This window comes from Sciurus vulgaris, assembly GCF_902686455.1.
Source record: "Sciurus vulgaris genome assembly, chromosome: 1".
In the NCBI taxonomy this organism is placed as follows: domain Eukaryota; kingdom Metazoa; phylum Chordata; class Mammalia; order Rodentia; family Sciuridae; genus Sciurus; species Sciurus vulgaris.
In genome coordinates, this window is record NC_136461.1 from 186,248,332 (window position 1) to 186,267,680 (window position 19,349).

The 19,349-nt window shown below is 33.6% G+C and overlaps 1 protein-coding gene and 1 pseudogene across 3 annotated transcripts in view; both read right to left on the minus strand.

Moving 5' to 3' along the window:
* CSMD3 (CUB and Sushi multiple domains 3) overlaps nt 1–19,349 on the minus strand; it is a 1,211,679-nt gene that overhangs the window by 827,923 nt on the left and 364,407 nt on the right. The gene's annotated exons all lie outside the window — the stretch shown is intronic.
* Nucleotides 1,256–2,490, minus strand: LOC306657759 (heterogeneous nuclear ribonucleoprotein D-like; annotated as a pseudogene). Its single transcript has one exon. The product of its transcript is annotated as a heterogeneous nuclear ribonucleoprotein D-like (transcript).

Consider the following 19,349-nt stretch of genomic DNA (forward strand, 5'->3'; position numbering starts at 1 on the left):
TAACAAAAACTTATGCTAAAAGGGATAATGTGTATAGTCTTAATTCCACTCTAAAAATAAAATTTATGCAAAAAACCTTGCCACAAAGGAACATCTTGGTACATAGCTACCTTGTTCAGTCTGCTAAATATTTATTGATGAAATAATACCAATTATACACTTGTTTCAGAAAACAAAAGGAAATGTTTACCAACTAATTTCACAAGGGTAAAAGTTGTCTAATTACATACCTGAGCAACAAATTTATAGAGCAATAAAATTATAAACATACTCCTCCACGAAAAAATATGTATGTTAAAATTCTTAAAAAAAATAACAAATTTAATCTACCAGAACAAGAATCATGGTCAAAGGGAATGTAAGACTGAGTCAACTTTTTAAAATCAATCACCATATTTCACATTGTGAACAAATTAAAAAAGGAAAACCATACAATAATTTTAGTAGATACAGAAAAGAAAAAAAAATACTTGACAAAATTCAGCTCTATAATTCCTATGATAGGAAGTCTTTGCAAACTGGAAATAGAAAGCAGTTCATTTAACCTAGCAAAGGACACCTAAGAAAAGGGTATAGCTCAAGTTCTCATTAAGATCACAAACACATTGAGGATGTGAATACTTATCATTCCTATCTAATACTGAATTGGAAGTTCTTGTCAGTGCAATAAAGAAAAATACATAAAGGCATACTAATGTTAAAGGAAGGAATACAAGTGTGTCTCTTGACAGAAGACATGTTTGCCCATGTAGAAAGTATTTGTGAAGCTATAGAAGTCTAGTAGAACTCATAAATGAGGTTGTCAAGATTTGAGGATAGAAAAATCATTTGTACATATTAGCATGAGCAATTAGAAATAAGAAAAATTCAATGAGCAATTAGAAAATAAAAGCATACCACCTGAAAAATCATCAGAAAAAAAAAACTGAAAAAGTTTAGGTTATAGAAATGCACAGATTTATGGTACTGATTTTATATCTTGCCACTTTGCTGAATTTACACATTAGTTCTAGAAGTTTTCCGGTGGAGTATTTTGGATCTTCTAAATATAGAATCATGTCATCAACAAATAGTGATAGTTTGAGTTCTCCTTTTCCTATTCATATCCCTTTAAATTTTTTTGTCTATCTAATTGCTTTGACTAGAGTTTCAAGGACAATGTTGAATAGAAGTGGTGAAAGAAGGCATCCCTGTCTTATTCCAGGTTTTAGAAGGAATTCTTTTTTTTTTTTTTTTTTTTTTTTTTTTAACAATCACATAAGGAAGCATTTATTTGAGGTTTAACATGAAATCATACAAATAAAATTTGTATAAACACAAATCCACATTGAGTCATAACACAGATAGCAAAGGACAAAGTAAAAATACAGAAAACTAATTGGCGGCTATATACAGTTGGGACACAGTTGTGTCTTGTACACTAGAAAGTCTTTTACAAAATAATCATCTTAGATCAACAGAAGACCAATCTTCAATGTCGTCCTGCAAGATGGGTTTCTTTACCATCTCCTGTTTTCTCCAATGTCCTCCTTTAGTATGGCTGGTAATTATTTTGGTGATTGCCACCCCCTCGAGATGCCTTGCCATAAGTGCTCTGTTGACCACTGTAGTCTGCATATCCCTGTCCATATCCATAGTTCCCATAGTTATACCCAGTATAATCATTTCTGCCATAGCCACTATAGTTCTGATCACCACCATAGGCACTATTGTAATTTCCATATCCTTGATCATAATAGTTATTAAATCCTTGGTTCCAGTTTTGGCCCTGACCTCGGCCACGACCCCTAGTACCACCTCGTCCACCAGCTGCAGCACCTCTTCCTCCTTTTTGTTGTTGCTGTTGCTGCCTATATACCTCTTTGGGTTGTGCAACTTTGATTTCACACTTCCCAGAACCAATTTGATGATATCTGCTTTCTAACAATTTCTTTACTGGCTCTTCATCTGTATATGTGATAAAACAAAATCCTCTTCTTTCATTTGTTTTGTATCCATGGGAAGTTCAATATTTTCAATCTCTCCAAAGGCTCCAAAATATTCTTTAATTTGTTCTTCAGAAGTATCTGGGCTCAATCCACCCACGAAAACCTTTTTAGGGGGTTCTTTCCCTTTTAAAGCTTTGGCCCTTTTAGGGTCTATCAATTTGCCATCCAGTTTGTGTTCTTTCAGTTCCAAAACCTTATCAACACTAGCAGCATCTTTGAAAAGCACAAATCCAGATCCTCTTGATCTTCCAGTGACTGGATCTGTTTTAATCCTACAGTCTACAACTTCCCCAAATCGAGACAAATATTCAGTCAGATCTTTCTTGCTTGTATCCCAGCTCAAGCCTCCAGTAAACATTTTACCGTCATCCTGCTGATTCTTGCTCGCGTTGATCTTGGATCCCTCTGCGAATTCCTCTATGTTGCTGTACTCGTTCATGTCCTCCATGGTGGTGGAGCTGTCGGCAGGGGGGTGCTGGCGCGCAGTCCTGGTCCCGGCAGCAGCGGCCAGAAGGAATTCTTTTAATTCTATTCCAGTTGATGTTGGCCTTGGGCTTCGCTAAGAAGGCTTTTACAATGTTGAGTTATGTTCCTACTATCCATATTTCTTCTAGTGTTTTGAGCAAGAAGGGGAGCTGTATTTTGTCAAATACTTTTTTTGCATCTATTGAGATAATCATATGATTCTTGTCTTTAAGCCTATTGATGTGATGTATTATGTTTATTAATTTCCATATATTGAAACAGTTGCATCCCTGGGATGAAACCCATTTGATCATGGTGTACTATCTTTTTAATATGCTTTTTTTATGCAATTTGCCAGAATTTTATTGAGAATTTTTGCATCTATATTCATCAGGGATAATGGTATGAATTTTTTTCTTTTTATGATATGTCTTTGTTTGGCTTAGATGATACTAGCCTCATAGAATGAATTTGAAAAGGTTCCCTCCTGCTATATTTCATGGAATAATTTGAGGAGTAATGGTATTAATTCTTCTTTGAAGGTCCTGTAGAACTCAGCTGAGAATCCATCTGGTCCTGGGTTTTTATTCATTGGTAGGCTTTGGATCGAGTCTTCTATTTCATTAGTTGATATTGTTCTATTTATATTGTATAGGGCCTCCTGATTCAGTTTGGGTAGATCATATGTCTCTAGAAATTTGTTGATGTCTTTGAGATTTTCTATTTTATTTGAGTACAGATTTTCAAAGTAGTTTCTAATTATTTTCTGTATTTCAGTAGTGTCCCTCATGATACTTCCTTTTTCATTACAAACATATCTCAATAAAAACCTTAAATGTTAATGACCTAAACTCATCAATCAAAAGACATAGACTGGAAGACTGGATTTAAAAAAAGACCCAACAATATGCTGTCTTCAGTAGACTCACCTCCTAGGAAAAAACATCCATAGACTGAAGGTGAAAGATTGGAGAAAAATATATCACTCACATTGACTGTGTAAACAAGCAGGAGTTTCTCCTCATATCAGACAAAGTGGACTTCAAACCAAAGTTAGTCAGAGGGATAAAGAAGATATTTCATACTGCTTAAGGGAATCATACATCAGCAAGACATAACAATCATAAGTACATATGCCCCAAACAATGGGCATCTACATACATCAAATAAACCCTTCTCAATTTCAAGAGTCAAATAGACCACAACACAATAATACTGGGTGACTTTAGCACACCTGTCTCACCACGAGATAGGTCTTCCAAACAAAAACTAAACAAATAAAGAACTAAATAATACAATGATTTAGACTTAACAGACATATAGAGTATTTCACCCATCATTGAGAAAATACACTTTCTTCTCAGCAGCACATGGATCCTTCTCTAAAATGCCACAGAGCAACTCTCAGTAAATACAAAAAAATAGAAATACCACGCTGCTTTCTATAAGATCATAATGGAATGAAAATAGAAATCAACAATTTAAGAAAAAAATAGGAGGTACTCCAACACTTGGAGATTAAATACTGCTAGTGAATGACAAATGGATAGCAGAAACAATCAGGAAGGAAATAAAAAACTGCTTAGAGGTAAATGAGAACACCGATAGAACATATCAAAATCTCTGGAACATTATGAATGCAGTGCTAAGAACAAAGTTCATTGCATTGAACTTATTTATTAAAAGAATAAAAAGTCAATAAATATATGACCTAATGTTGTATCTCAAAGCCCTAGAAAAAGATGAACAAATCAACACCGAAAGCAGAAGACAAAATAATTAAAATCAGAGCTGAAATAAATGAAATTGAAACAAAAGAAACTTTTGAAAAATTTGACAAAATGAGATGATTCTTTAAAAAAATAAATAAAATTGAAAAACCCTTAGCTACTCTAACAAAGAGGGAGAGAGAAAACTCAAACCATGCTGAGAACTACTATGCACACTTTTAATTATTTTCCCATAATTATATTCCCACTATATTATCTATTTATTATCTATGGTATTATCTATCACCATAACTAAGTCATGGCTTATAATGACTTTTCTTTGGATCTCTTGGATTGATACAGACACAGGAGAATGGTCTGAAAATCAAATGTTTGAAAAGAAAAAATAAAGTAAGGTAATCAACCACTTACAGTATCTCTTGAGACAATAAATTCATTAATCATTTTCAATGAACTGATGGATTAAAATGTATATTTTTGTTGGATCTAGACTTCATCTTTACTCATTTCACCATTTTAGAACCATTGCAGCTAAAGAAAATGATAAACAGTGAATATAAAATAAATGACCAATGGATATCTACTCAAGGGAATAAAATATAGTATCTGATTTTCCCATTATTTTTCTTATGCTAAGGAAAACAGCATATGACAACCTATGAGTTAACAATTGAATGTTAAATGTCTGTTTGTTCATCTCTAAACAGAACTCCTATTTCTACACTTCTGGGAATGAAAATTTAACAGCTTGAGAGTTATTCAGAGATAAGTGGCTTCCCCTAAGAAAAATGGGGATTCCTGCATACAGTGAGAGCTAGTGCTTGGAACTGTTAGGAGGACAAAGTCAATTCTACAAGTGGCTAAACCCAAATGAAAGCCAGGGTGAAAGGGAGTCTGCAGAAAATAAGGCAGAGTAAGTGTTTGAATATGTACTGGGGGCAAAGGATAGGGACAGAGAATAGCCAGATGTTATTGATGGGACAGCATATTGGTGCAGCCATTATGGAAAGCAGCATGGAGATTCCTCAGAAAACTTGGAATGGAACCACGGTTTGACCCAGCTGTCTCACTCCTTGGCCGATACCCAGAGAACTTAAACTCAGCATACTATAGTAGATGCCACCACATAAATGTTTATGGCAGTTCAATTTACAATAGCTAAACTATGGAACCAACCTAGGTGCCCTTGAACAAATAAATGGATAAATACAATGTGATATATATACACAATGAATTATTACTCAGCCTTTAAGAATGAAATTACGGCATTTGCCAGTAAATGGGTGGAGCTGGAGAATATCATGCTAAGTGAAATAAGCCAATCCCAAAGAACCAAAGACTGGAATGTTTTTTTTTTTTTTTTTTCTGATATGTGGTTGCTAATTCACAATAAGGGAGTGTGGGGCTAGGAAAGAATAGAGGTACTTTGGATTAGACAGAGGGGAGTATGGAGGGGAGGGGGCCTGGGGTTAAGAAGGATAATAGAATGAATAGGACATTATTACCCTACGTGCATATATGATTACACAATTGGTGTAACTCTACATGCAGAAGAATGAGAAGAAATACTCCATTTATGGATAATGTGTCAAAATACATTCTACTGTCAGGTATAACTAATTAGAACAACAACAACAACAACAAAATCCAAGCTGCTGGGTTTACAGACACATACCACTATGCTCAGCTCAGGATATTAATCTTTAGTAATTTATATGGGTTGGAAATTTCATGTACTATGTTATTTAATTTTTTACGCAGTTTTTACATTCTTCCAGCCTCACACATTATCGTCATTGTGGACGAAATTGTTATTCTTTCTCAAATGGTTTTTACTTGTTTTATCTTTTAAAACAAGTTCTTTCAAATAAGTTTTTCATACTGTAATGTCATAAAATGATTTCCAGTATTCTCTTGTAGAAATTTTGTAGGTTAAAAAAATATTTTGCCTTTATTTAGAAATCTTTGTATGATGTGTTGCATGGATGGAATTTTATCTTTTTTTTTATATAGATAACTAATTTCCCCAGCATTTGCTGATTAATACATATTCTCCTACCAATAAAATGCTTATTTATTTAAAGATACCAAAAATGAGACACTAATAATGACAGAAGAAAACTTTAGTATGAATATAAAATACACTTATAATAGAACATATAAGGTCATTCATGTTTATAAAGTTGACATAAATGTCATCACAAAAAGATAATGCTTATATTGAGGTATATTTCCTAAGCTAAGAAGCCATTCATTGAATAACTCTCAAATGTGTTCTATATATCACACACTTTTGCTCAGTAGTATCTATCAGTAAACACAACAGATAGAGTGCAAGTTTTTTCATTCAAGGGAACTTCATGTAATTAAAATCCATAAGATTATCAGCAAAAATGGAAATTTTGTGCATAATAAAATACTAGATACCAGGCGTGAATGAATGACTTGGTACATTTTCTGACCTCCTCTTACACACTCAGGAGAAATTAATCTGGCAAAATCACTGTGTACTTCCTTGCAGTTTTAGGGAATGTCTAGAAAAAGAGTCAATATAGTTTCAGTTCTGTGGAAAGAAACGAGTGCCTGACTGGGACCCATTAAAAGAACAACTACTCTGCAGAAGATATAATATTAAATCCCTCCTGTTATGGTTTGGATGTGAGATATCCCCCAAAAGCTCACGTGTGAGACAATGCAAGAAGGTTCAGAGGAGAAATTATTGTGTTATGAGAGTCTTAACCCAGTAGGTGAATTAATCCCCTGATAGGGATTCAGTGGTAACTGATGTGGTAGGGTGTGACTGGAGGAGGTGGGAATTGGGGTGTGGCTTTAAAGAGTATACATTTTCATTGGGCAAGTGGAGACTCTCTCTCTGCCTTCTGATCACCATGTGAGTAGCTTCCCTCTACCACACTCTTCTACCACGATGTTCTGCCTCACCTCAAGCCCTGAGGAATGGAGCAGGCATTCTATGGACCAAGACCTCTGAAACTGTGAGCCCTCAAATAAAGTTGTCCTCCTCTACCATTGTTCTAGTTGGGTCCTTTTAGTCACAGCAGTGAAATAGGTGACTAAAACACCTCCTTTTCAACATATTTTTTCTCTGCATTTCTCTCTCCAAACTGACACAATTTATAATGGCTAGAGTCAGAAAATGATTGCTTTTTCTTTTGGAATATTTCCATTTTCTTCATGTCATTTTATCTCCTTATTCTATTTTAAAGCTAATAGCTATTGACATGACAAACTGGGAATGGGTTCTCCTCTTCTGTATCATTTTTCATCCCAGATACAATTTTGTTCCTTGAGAGAACTCTAAATGTAGTTTCAAAAATAGAATTTATTTTAAAACTGATTTTTATGGTATAATGTTCAATGAAATCCCTTGAATTAGAAATGTTCACTGCAAAAACATCATAGTAGTTATACTTAATGATATATAAATCTATGAATTTGTTACATAATGTTCACCAAATAACTACTATAGTAAAATAAATTTAAGCCTATTATATCTGCCTTTTCTGCTTCTTTTTGAATTAAGGATAACATGTACTTATAAATTTAAATATAGGAATTTATATTTATGGTTAGGGTGTTATAAATACTTATATTTATAACTTTATATGCTGTAAAACCAAATTTCATTTCAATGTTCAGTGAGAAACCCTCATAGATTATTAACTCCATTTTAAGAAGCTACACTGTGATACAAAATTGCTTATAAATTCATGAAACATATAATTATGAAAAAACAATATAAATATATTATTGTACACATATTTACACAGAGTCAAACATTTAATCACATGGAACTAGTCACAGCATCTATATTTCTTAATACCTTCATATATCTTTATTTGGTTTTTGTCTTTTGGAAATAGAAAAAAGACATTTGTAGTATATATGGATTGTGCAAGTAGGGAGTGCTTTTAAGATGAAGGAAGAAGGGAGAACAAAAATTATATCATTTCTATTTAAATGAAAAATAAATTATTGAAGATTTTGCCAGATTATTGGCAACAAATTTTGAATAGGTAAAAAAAGATACATGCTCGTATTCCAGAATGAAATGCAACAAACCAAATATTTTGGTACCCCTTTTAATTTATTCAATAATGAATTTTTTCATCCAACATTCTCTTTTGAATATTAATTAACCATTATACATATATGATGGATACCATCCTAGGTAATAGAAATGGATACTGAACAATAGAAGAAAAAGGTATGATCATCTCAAGGAGTTTATATTCTTGTTAAAAGAGGAAAAAATAAGCATGAATTAATTAATAAATATATAGCATGCCAGGGTGAAACTAAGGGGTGTGAGCAGTATAGAAAACAATAATGGTTAGACAGATCAGAAAAAGGCCTTTTTGATAATGACCCTATCAGCAAAACTCTAAAGAGAATGAAGGCATAGATTAAGTAGTTATCCGAAATGTGGTGTATACACAGAAACTTGAGCAGAACTCTGGCAACAAAAAAAGTGACTGAGAAAGGCTGTAGTTAACAGATGATATTGGAAGGATAAAAATCAGTCAGGCTGTTACGGATCTTGCAGAATTATCATATAGTTCTGCAGTTATATTCTTCCTTAAGTGGGATGGATTCCAGTAGAGCATTTTTAGTAGAGGAGTGTCAAGTCTAATTTGCATCTGATAAAAGATTTGAGTTGATGTGTTGAAGAGAATAGGGTAGCTGTCAAGGGCAAGGGAAAAGGCAAGCTACTTGAATTATCACATGTTACTTTCTGATACAGTCTGGGAATAGAGTTGATAGCAGTGGAGGTGGATAGCAAAGTTGCTTTCTGATTAATTCTGATGAAAGCCAATGGGGTTCCTGAAAACAGAAAAGAGCCAAAAATGTCTCTAAATTTTTGGCCTAAGCAACTGAAGAAATGGAGGTAAAATAGAGGAGGAGATGTGTGGGAAATAGAAGTAGCACAGTTTTGGATATGTTGAATTTAGATTGCTTGGAAGCACAAGTACAGCTATTAAATTCTCAGTGGCTATGAGTTATCTATGTGTACATATGACATTAAAAACCACATTTGTAGATTCAGTCACAAAGAAAGTATAAATAAAGACCCCAGAATGTGATCTGCTTCTGAGTCCATTTTTCTAAGCTCAAATCCCAAGAACTCAAGAACTACAGAAAGAGAGAGAGAGAGAGAGAAAGTAGAACAACTCTGAGAAAGTTTACTCCAACAATGGAATATGTGGGTCCTACCTTGAGTCCCTACCTAAGTTAGTGGGTGGGGCTGCCTGGTTTGGACTAGGAGAGTACAAATAGGAAGGAGAGATTAGAATTTTCTCTTGCTTTTGTAATGCCCTTGCCTTGGGATGTCAGTGAGCTGCTCCCACACTGGGAATAATTACTTAATTCTTCCTCCTCCTTCTTTATCTGTTCTTGCTAAGTGACAAAGGACTGTCACTTAGAACTTTAGTGCAAATGAACCTTTTTCAAAGTCATGTAAGAAACTCTAATAGTATGGTGGTTTTTCCTTGCCCTTCAATTCCAAACCTAAGAGTTGGTAGAGTTTGGTTTAAACTAGACCCAACATTAAAGCATATTGTTTTTGTTATAAATTTATACAAATTATTTTTATATGAAGAGTACTGAGCCTGCCTGGTGGCTCATGCCTATAATCACAGCTACTTTAGAGGCTGGGGTTAGAGGATTACAAATTCAAGGTCAGGCTGAGTAAAGTGAGACCCTGTTTCAAAAATCTTAAAAAGGCCTAGGAATTTAGTGCAGTGGGAAGCTCTCCTGGGTTCAGTCCCCAAAAGCACACACTCAAAAAGAAAAATTCAGTATCGAATCTCTTTTATTTCCCATTTTTCTTTTTCATTTCTTCCTGAAAAAAAAAAATCATGCAGTTATGTATATATTATTTTACTGTGATTTTTTTCTAAGTAGTGTTTCTGTTTACATGGCCTTTTCCTATTCAGAAATTAAATATTTGTACCTTCTACAACATATTTTGCTTCCATTTTATGCATTTATACCTTCAGTCATTTAAGATATATATATCAATCCATAATCCTATCAGTTTCTTTATTCATTTGCATCTTTAGTGTCTACCAACTATTCTTTGCAATTTATTCTCCTGTGTTTTTGTTTATGTTATTGTCCATTCTATCTGAAATGCCCTTGCTCAACCAGCTTGGAAAGTGCTACTTTCTCTTAAAAAGATTTGGCTCAAATGTCGCTGCTCTGTGAAACTTTTGTTTCTTCTTGATCCCATAATACTATCGCCATTATTATGTTAGCAATGATGTCAAAATCATGTCTCACAATTCCTTAAAGATGGAGAAACAAAGACCACTACACAATATAGCACTCTTTAAATCTTTGTTAAATGAATGATCTAAAAAAAAACACTTAGGACACCTAAATCAATCATATTTTGACACTTGTTTGACTATTCCTACAATACCTTAACACAATTATTCAGATTGGTAGGTCCCATCCTGTCTGACACAGATTTTCTCATAGTTGTAAGTTTTGAATACTTTTATTAATTCAAATAAAACATCCTACAGTTTTGTCTTTTTGTCCTAACACAAACTATGAGATTATTTGGACTAAAGCTGACTCTTTCTAAATGTCTAATCTTTTATATGTAAAGGCAACTGGGTGTTTTGATGCCATTAACTCTAATTCTATTCTAGTCTATAATTTCTTAAGTAAAAATTCATTGATTATACCACTCTAATTCAAACAAAAACATAATTTAACTACTAAATATAGCAATTATGAATCTAACAATCTTACAAATTCTTTGTGAATTCTTTGTCTAATCCTGAACTACACTAGAAACTGGAAGTGGAGTGTGGTTCAGAGAACACTTACCTCGGCTAGTATGGGAAATCACAACTGCTTTCATGTATTTCCTCAGGCCAAAATTCAATTTAGGTGCATTACCAGCAGGAAACACTGGGCACCTCATTTTGCTTTTACTTTCCGTTAAAAAAAAAAAAAAAAAAAAAAAAAAAATATATATATATATATATATATTATATATTAGATTAAATGATACAAATTTTAAAATATCAATTTTTATTGCAAGTCCTAGAAGTATTGTCATAAGACAGGTTATATTTTTTCATAGATTTTTTTTTGCTTTTAGACCAAAACATCCAAAAAGTTTGTAAAGTCATAGTTCTTACTTTTGCCTGCCTTTAAACCACTGAAATATATTCAGTGTCTTATAAACACACAAACCAACCAACCTTGTCTTGAAGTAATTCCAAGAAAGACATTTTGAATCTTCAGAACATTTGGTCTACGGGTACCATCACTCTAAAGTTCTTCTACCGAACTTTACCATTGCTTACTAGTTGCTTCCTTCAAATCTTTGCTCACGTAATTTTCTCAAGGCAGGCAGATGCTGACAAAGGCATCAAAGGAGCCCCAATCCTCACTGGAAGCAATTGCCACAGGGAAGGAGGAAGCCTCAAAACCCTCTTGGAAGGAAAGTCCTGTTTGCCTAGATGGCTTCGAAGAAGTCCTTATCTTTGTTCTCCACAGAACTGTCATCCGGGTGTTTGCCTAAGAAATGGGTCCGGAGATCAAACAGCTCTAGTGAAGGAGGAGCATCCAGTCCCACCCCACGGTCTTTTCTCCCCACCCCCGCCTCATTCTGAATCAATCACAAGTGGTCCCGCCTCTGAGGCCCACACATACGACCGGCGATTGGGCGGCATGCCTGCCAAGTCCTCTCCAGGAAGAGCCATATTCGCCAGAACACATGCCGATATATGTGATTGGCTATTGCCTTGCTGAAGCCCCGCCCCCAGCTTCAGGCGGCATCTTTCAAAGGCCGCTCTCCCGCTTCTGCTCTACTTAAAGACCCAAGAAAGAGGTTCACTGGCAAGTTAGGAATTTCATGGCACTGGGACCTCGAATTCTCCAAGTTGCAGGGCTGGAAGGACGTGGATTCTTCTCCAGTTCTTCATCAAGTTTTATACTTGATGTCACTGAGGTTTATCAAGGGTGAGGGGCCCGTTTTGAGGTGACTGTGGCGCTTCACCCCAGCAGGACTGTTGAGATCCAAGAGCGCTTTTGGCCAGGAGTACCGCTCCTTAGAGCTCTGCACCAGAAGACTTCGTTCTGCTCCCCCTCCGCGGGTGGCCTTGTAAGTTACTAAGGGCATTGAGGGCATTGCGGGAGAATGGCAGAAAGGGCACAGCAAAAACCCCTATCATCAGGAAGCACAGAAAGTTCTGGGCTGTCTGAGGGCATCATCCATGCACCCAGACCTCTTGGCTTCTCTTGAGCACTCACCACCTTCCTATATGATATACATACATACATATATTTAAATACCTACTTATTTACTTAGTTATGCTTTTATTGTCTCTCACCCAATTCTAAGGCTTTTGAGACAAGAGTTTTGTCCATTTTGTTTATTGCTATATTCCTAAAATATAAAACAGTCTGGTACAGAGAATGTGATTAATAACTAATTTGTAATGAACAAGTCTGTATATTGTGTGTTTGTCTTAAAAAAAGGCAATAACATAATTGGTTCCACATAACCAAAGTTAGTGACGTAGGTTAGTATATTCTTTGTTATATCTTGTCAAAAAAAATTCTGGCGGGAGATGGTGGCGCAGGCCTGTAATCCCAACAGCCCAGGAGGTGTCTTTGGCAGGAGGATGGCAAGTTCAAAGCCAGGCTCAACTATTTAGCAATTTAGCCTAAGCAACTCATCTGGACAGTGTCTCTAAATAAAATACGAAAAAGGGCGGCATGTGACCCAGTGGTTAAGAACCCTGGTTTCAATTCCCAGTAGGGAAAAAAAAAAAAAAAAATCAGGATTTTTTAACTTTACCAAAAGTTTTTAACTTTACCAAAAAGAAAAATTTAAAATACTGAGCAACTAAATTCTGCTTTTTATGTTCATCAAATTTCCTTAATTAGAAACATTTTTTTTTTTAAAGAAGTGTGCATATCTTGTGCTGACAATCAGGGGAATTGTCCTAGAAATTATAAATGAATAATTTGTAGTTATTCAGGACTTAGAATTTCTTTTGAGAATTGATCTCTCATGTGTGCTTAAAAACATGGTACTAGACTATTAAGGAACAGTGGAATAACTTGTTACTAATTGTTGCTTAGTGATATTTGACTCTGAATAATCAGCATAGGTCTGGTTGTGTGTCACATGTACCTTGGCAGACATAACCAAATGGTATAGGAATCATAACTAATGCAGCAAAATGCACAATATTGTTTCAAAATACTACCATAACTTTCTTTGAACCTATATCCATATCTTATAAAGTTATATTCTGTTTTATATTCATGGTTATCCAGTTTGCCAAATAAAGACAGACTTCTTAGGAAAGAAGGCAACCCTGGAATAACAGTCAACTTAGGATAGTATACTGTGAAGTGTTTTGATATAACTATTCTTGGCAAAAAGTGGCATAAAGTGAACATGCAGTGTATTTCTATGAATACTTTTTACAGTTCCTAGAATTTAAATTTTTGTCAAAGTTATGGTAAAGCTTAAAAAAGTAACATTTTATGGCAGGAAGAAACAGTTTCTGAAAAGTTACTGTGGATTAAAACTTAAATGGGTAAATATTTATATGTTCCTTAAAATTTCATATAATGCTTTAGTACATGTAAGTGTATTTATTCATTGTAATGATTTTACATGTCAGGTAGGTTCAATGGATCTGCATTATTCTTGTGATTCAGTTCTAAAATGACAGTAGGAGCATAAAAACCATGATAGATTTGGCAAGATTCTTCTTCCTTGTCCTGTGTCTACCTTCATTTTTTATTTTCTTTTAACAAACTAAAGTATGAATAGCTAATTAAGCTGAATTAATGGTCTTCATATTCTGTAAGTCTGAAGATTTTCTCCCATGATTTTTATGGCATTCTTAGAACCGAGGAATATACAGAATTTAATGATTCAGAAATCTCTAATAGAAGTTGTATGCACTCCAACTTGTATACCTGTCTGAACTCTCCAAAAATATCAAATACTTGACAGCAGCAAGCAAAGTGCTCAGGAGCCTATATCCCAGGCATATGTTGCATTCTGTTTTTCCCTGTTCTACTAAAAGAAAGTGTTCCAGGTTTCTAATATGCAAGTCAGTTGTCTAATATTTGTAATGAGTCATCCATTGCTCAGTTCAGAACTGGCTTTTACTGTATATAACATTGACAGATGAACTGACATGAATGATTATTTTTTTCTAAGAACAGAAAACAAAACATACAAATACAACATATGCACAAAACAAAGCAAATAAAGAGGAACATCACAGAAGTAAAAGGGCAACTATAACCTTTGTTTACATTTACATGTCATGTTTTTTATGTTGACATTTTGGATTATGCAAAACTTTGTTAAATAAGCAAGTTTGGATGCCAACAAGTTTCTTTTAAGTGAGCTTAGGAAGGAATGTAAAAATTTAAGGGAAGCAATTTGGAATATTTCCTGTTAATACCCATGTAAATTGTGATTGAATGTTTTTCAGATATTTATGCGTATATGATGTATCCATTACACATACAATATAATAGGATAGATGTTTCAAAAAGTGCCAAACTATTTCACATTAGAGCATGTATTATATGATGTCCAACATTGTAGCACATCTCATCTACAAAAAACCATCAATGTATAAAATGACATTCTTATGAGAATATTTGTTTTCTCACAAGTAGGTACATTTAGTTATCTCTGAAAGAAATGAAAACAATTTTGCTTCTTTTAGAAAATTACACTCAATATTAATGCTAATAAAAAATTAAAATATGTATTTAAAGCATAAGATTTCAAAAGCAAAGTAAGGCAAGTTTTGTACATCTTTGAATACTTACATCTAAGTAAGAAATGTATATATCTGGCTTGCATGACTGCACATAATATAATGTGCATATATGTGTATATATGTAGATTATAGCATAGAATATGCTATAATTTATTTAAATATGATTGATGAAGGAGAAAGAATAATGAAAAAATAAGAGGAAGAAGACTTGATTCATTTTGTAAACTTTTAAACCTATCATATTTAAGATGTGCAGAAATATTTTTGAAACATATTTGTATTCTACACTGCACATTCAGTTACCTACAGAAATAAATTATGTATGGTTGGTGATCTGATTTATAAGCTTGCCAGCAGAGTTCAGAAGCAATGTATCAGAAACAAAAAGACTGCCACATCTTAAATAAGAAAATGGCATTAAAGAATTATCCATCTATTCCAGTGATATAAAAATCACACATGTCAAAGCCAGGATGTTCATATCAAGTTTTACAGAGCAGTGCTGAAAATTAAAGAAATTTTTTAAAAATATATATTTCTACATATTTATAAGTTTATTTTAATCTTGTAGAATCTGAGAGAGTATTTTTAGGTTTGTGATTTGTGCCCAGAAGTGACTGCTCTCTGAATGTAGATGTCTTAGGGGCAAATCTGTTTAGATAAATATGCATGAAGTCACTTTAAATTAAAATTATTAAGCATGTAAATCATTCTAAACATACAAAATACTTTATATAAAGATCTGTAATTTATTGATTCGTTGAGCTATGTATGAGAATTACATATATTCTCATTTTTAGCAATTTAAAATTCTGCAAAAGAATGAAGCTTCCAGATCTAGCAACAGTGATATAACATTTGGTGGGAGAAGGGAAGTGAGAAAGGGAGTGTTGCGAATTGAGATTATTTCCAATTTGTCATCTTCCAATTTCATTTCAACAATTTAGGAAAGATTCAATATTAAAAGTGAAAAATGCTAACAATTTTCCCATAATATTCTGAAAATGTGGCAAATCTTTTGAAGCTGATGTTTTGCTAAGGAAATGCTATGTTTCTGTCTTATTTTGAAAAATAAACTGCTGGTTACCTTAGCCTGGAAGACTATTCTAAGATTGATATCATTTTACCTACTGCTTTCAGGGAGAACAGCACATTTTCTGAATAGTCAGATTATTATCAATTCTATTTCTGATTTCCAAATGAGGTAACTGTTTTCATCAAATGCTGATATCTTTAAAAGTAATACCATAGGTATTTATTAAGATACATACACATTTCACTTCTCCCCATTGTGTCAAAAACAAAATTCTTCTATAGACAGATTATATTGTTTTCATGTTAAAGAAACTAATTAAGTTATTTGAATCTTTTTCAGTTACTCACTTTAATTCACAAAAAAAGGGTTTATTCAGACTCGGTAAACATGTTTAATGAATGACCACCTAAATATAAATTTGCAGTTGAAGATTTTTAAGGTCAAATACATTAACTTTAGTGAAAAATGCTGTATTTGTGATAAAGACACTACAGACCACTTTGGTCACTCAAGTGTATTACAGTTTTCTGAAGGTCAGGCCTTCATTTGAAATTCATCACTTAGCTTATAGCATGAGCACATAACAGGTGCTCAGTAAATGTGTGCTGAATTGCATTAAATGTCAACACCTAACCTTCAAGAAAGAGCCATCACTTTTTCCCATCAAAGAAAAGAGCAAATGTGACAAGATGATATGTCAATAACAAACTATGGAAAGAAGGAATTTTTTCAGGACTTCACTTTAAACTTACCTTCACTTTTTACATTATAATAAATGTAGAGATCTATTTCTAGTAACTTGCCAAGTTTTATTTGATATTTATTAGTAGAATTTGGATTATGAATGAAAATTCTAATAAATGTTAATTTTACAATAATTATATATATTTAATAAATAAATAAGCATTTAAAAATAAATTGTCTGAGTTCTAAAGTAATTTCACACCACAGATGGGAATTAGATTTATCTGTGAAGCTTCACCTCTTTAAAATTCTGCCCAAAGAAAAATTATAAAAATATTTTAGTTGTTCAACTTAAATTAGAGATAATATTTTCTATTGGAGTAAATAAGAGAGATTTTCCTCCTACTTTTCAATCTTAACAACAGATGGTTTCCAACTGGAAAAAGAGGAATTAGTTATCTATATGTAAAGAATATACTCAGGAGAATTTGAATGTAACTAAATAAATCAATTCTACAAATATGCTTTACTGTATAATAAGAAAAATAGATGTATTATTAATCAAGATAAGTAGCACACTACTGATCTGTTGTTATTAACATTGTGTTATTAAGATAGAAATATATATGGATATCACAGAACTGATGTGAAATTAATATTTTCCTTACAAGTTTCAAGAATCACTTGATTGTATGTCTTGCTGAATTATATTACATAAACTCATATTTCAATTTAATTTTCAAATTTAATGGCTTTTATGATAATGTATCAATAGAATAGGCTTTCTTTTTTTCCCTATGAATGACTAACGCTGCCAAGTGGACTCTACTACTTGGCTCATTGCCACCCCAACCCACTAAACCCAAAACAAATGGATACTATTCCAGGTCCTCCTTAGGAAAGAAAAAGACAAGTAGAGCATTTAATTAAATGGTGGACATATCATCCTTCTTTCCTTCCACCTTCTTGGCACCACAATTGCAATGCTGTTTTGTTGTTGTTGTTGTTGTTGTTGTTGTTTGTTTTGTTTTGTTTTGTTTTGTTTTGTTTTTCTTTTGTCCTTTGGTTCTTCCTAGCTACAAAAAGTCTATGGACATACATCTAGTACACAGCATAACTTTTCCTAAATTAAACTTTGTCCCTGTTAAAGTTATATGATTTAATTAAGAATATATTCTTGTTGTAAAAATGTAAATATCAACAAACATTGTAAGATTCAAACTGAGGTGAATAAACCAAACTGCCAAATTCCCTTTAAATCTCAATATTAATCAACCCCTCATTAGAATTAATATAATTTACCATGTCTCCTTTGAGAAGTGTTTCATATAATCCTATTGTTCCACATTGGCTATTATTTACTTCTATTCTATTAACCTCTTATTTCCGATGCAGTTTGCTAACTCCTTCCATTATAAAATATTCAAATGCAGACCGTGAGACTTGGTTAGACCATCATATTTTCTGAGTGTATACATTTTTCTCTTTTTTGGTGGGGAGTACAGGGATTGAACTCAGGGGCACTTGGCCACTGAGTCACATCCCCAGCCTGATTTTGTGTTTTATTTAGAGACAGGGTCTCAGTTGCTTTTTACCTCACTTTTTCTGAGGCTGGCTTTGTACTCACAATCCTCCTGCCTCAGACTCCCTAGCCACTGGAATTACAGGTGTGTGCCACATGCCCGGCTGAGTGTATACTATTAATCCAAATAATATCACCCAGTCTACAGGCTGTAAATGTCATCTGTTGACTTCCAAGTACATAATTTCAATACTATTTGAAGATATTTTTTCTTTTAGTTTCAGATGTGTGTAAAATTGTGATGTGAACTACATATTAAAGTCATTTTCAACATTCTGGTATACTGCAAATACAGACCAAAAAAAAACATAGGGTATTTTTTTTTTATCCTTTTAGCTCCAAGTTCAAAACAAAACTTGATAAAACAGGTAGCATTTCTTATTGCTTATATTAAAGGACTATAAAGGAGGAAAATTAACTTTCTCATAGCCACCAAGTTTCAAAAGTTAACAATTCCTAAATATTTACCTCTGCATAAAGGAGGTAAGAAATTTGGCATTGTTATTAGGCAAACTGAAACTATTGCTCCTGTAATTGGAAAGTGAGCCTTATCAAATACCAAGCAAAGAATAGCAAGTCACAGAGGTCTTATGTAAAGCCAGAGCAGAAGAAATAGAACACTCAAGCAAGGGAGGTCACAGTGTAGAACCTCCATGGAGTATGAACCCATTTTGCAAATTACAAAAGTTATTGAATGCAGTGTCAGAAAGTCTTTAATGATAGTAGAAACTGAGCAGCATCCTAGTTATCATGCAGCAGTAAAACAAAGCAAAGATTAAAGAAAATTTCCTATTGATCATGTCTAAGTGTTCCTCTACATTTATGTTCTTCCTCTATCCTACAGTGTCACATCAGATGGCACCAGTGCACACCAGTTGCCTAAACATTTGAGTCATCATTGAATGTGCTGTACCCTTCACCACCAGCCTGTTCTGCTTCCAAAATGCTTCCTGATTTTGTTCATTTTTCTTTATTGTATCTGTTGTCATATCAGCCAGGCCTCCATGGTCTCTTCTAAATTCTCCTGTAGTCTCTTCTTCTGACTCTATTCAGCAATCC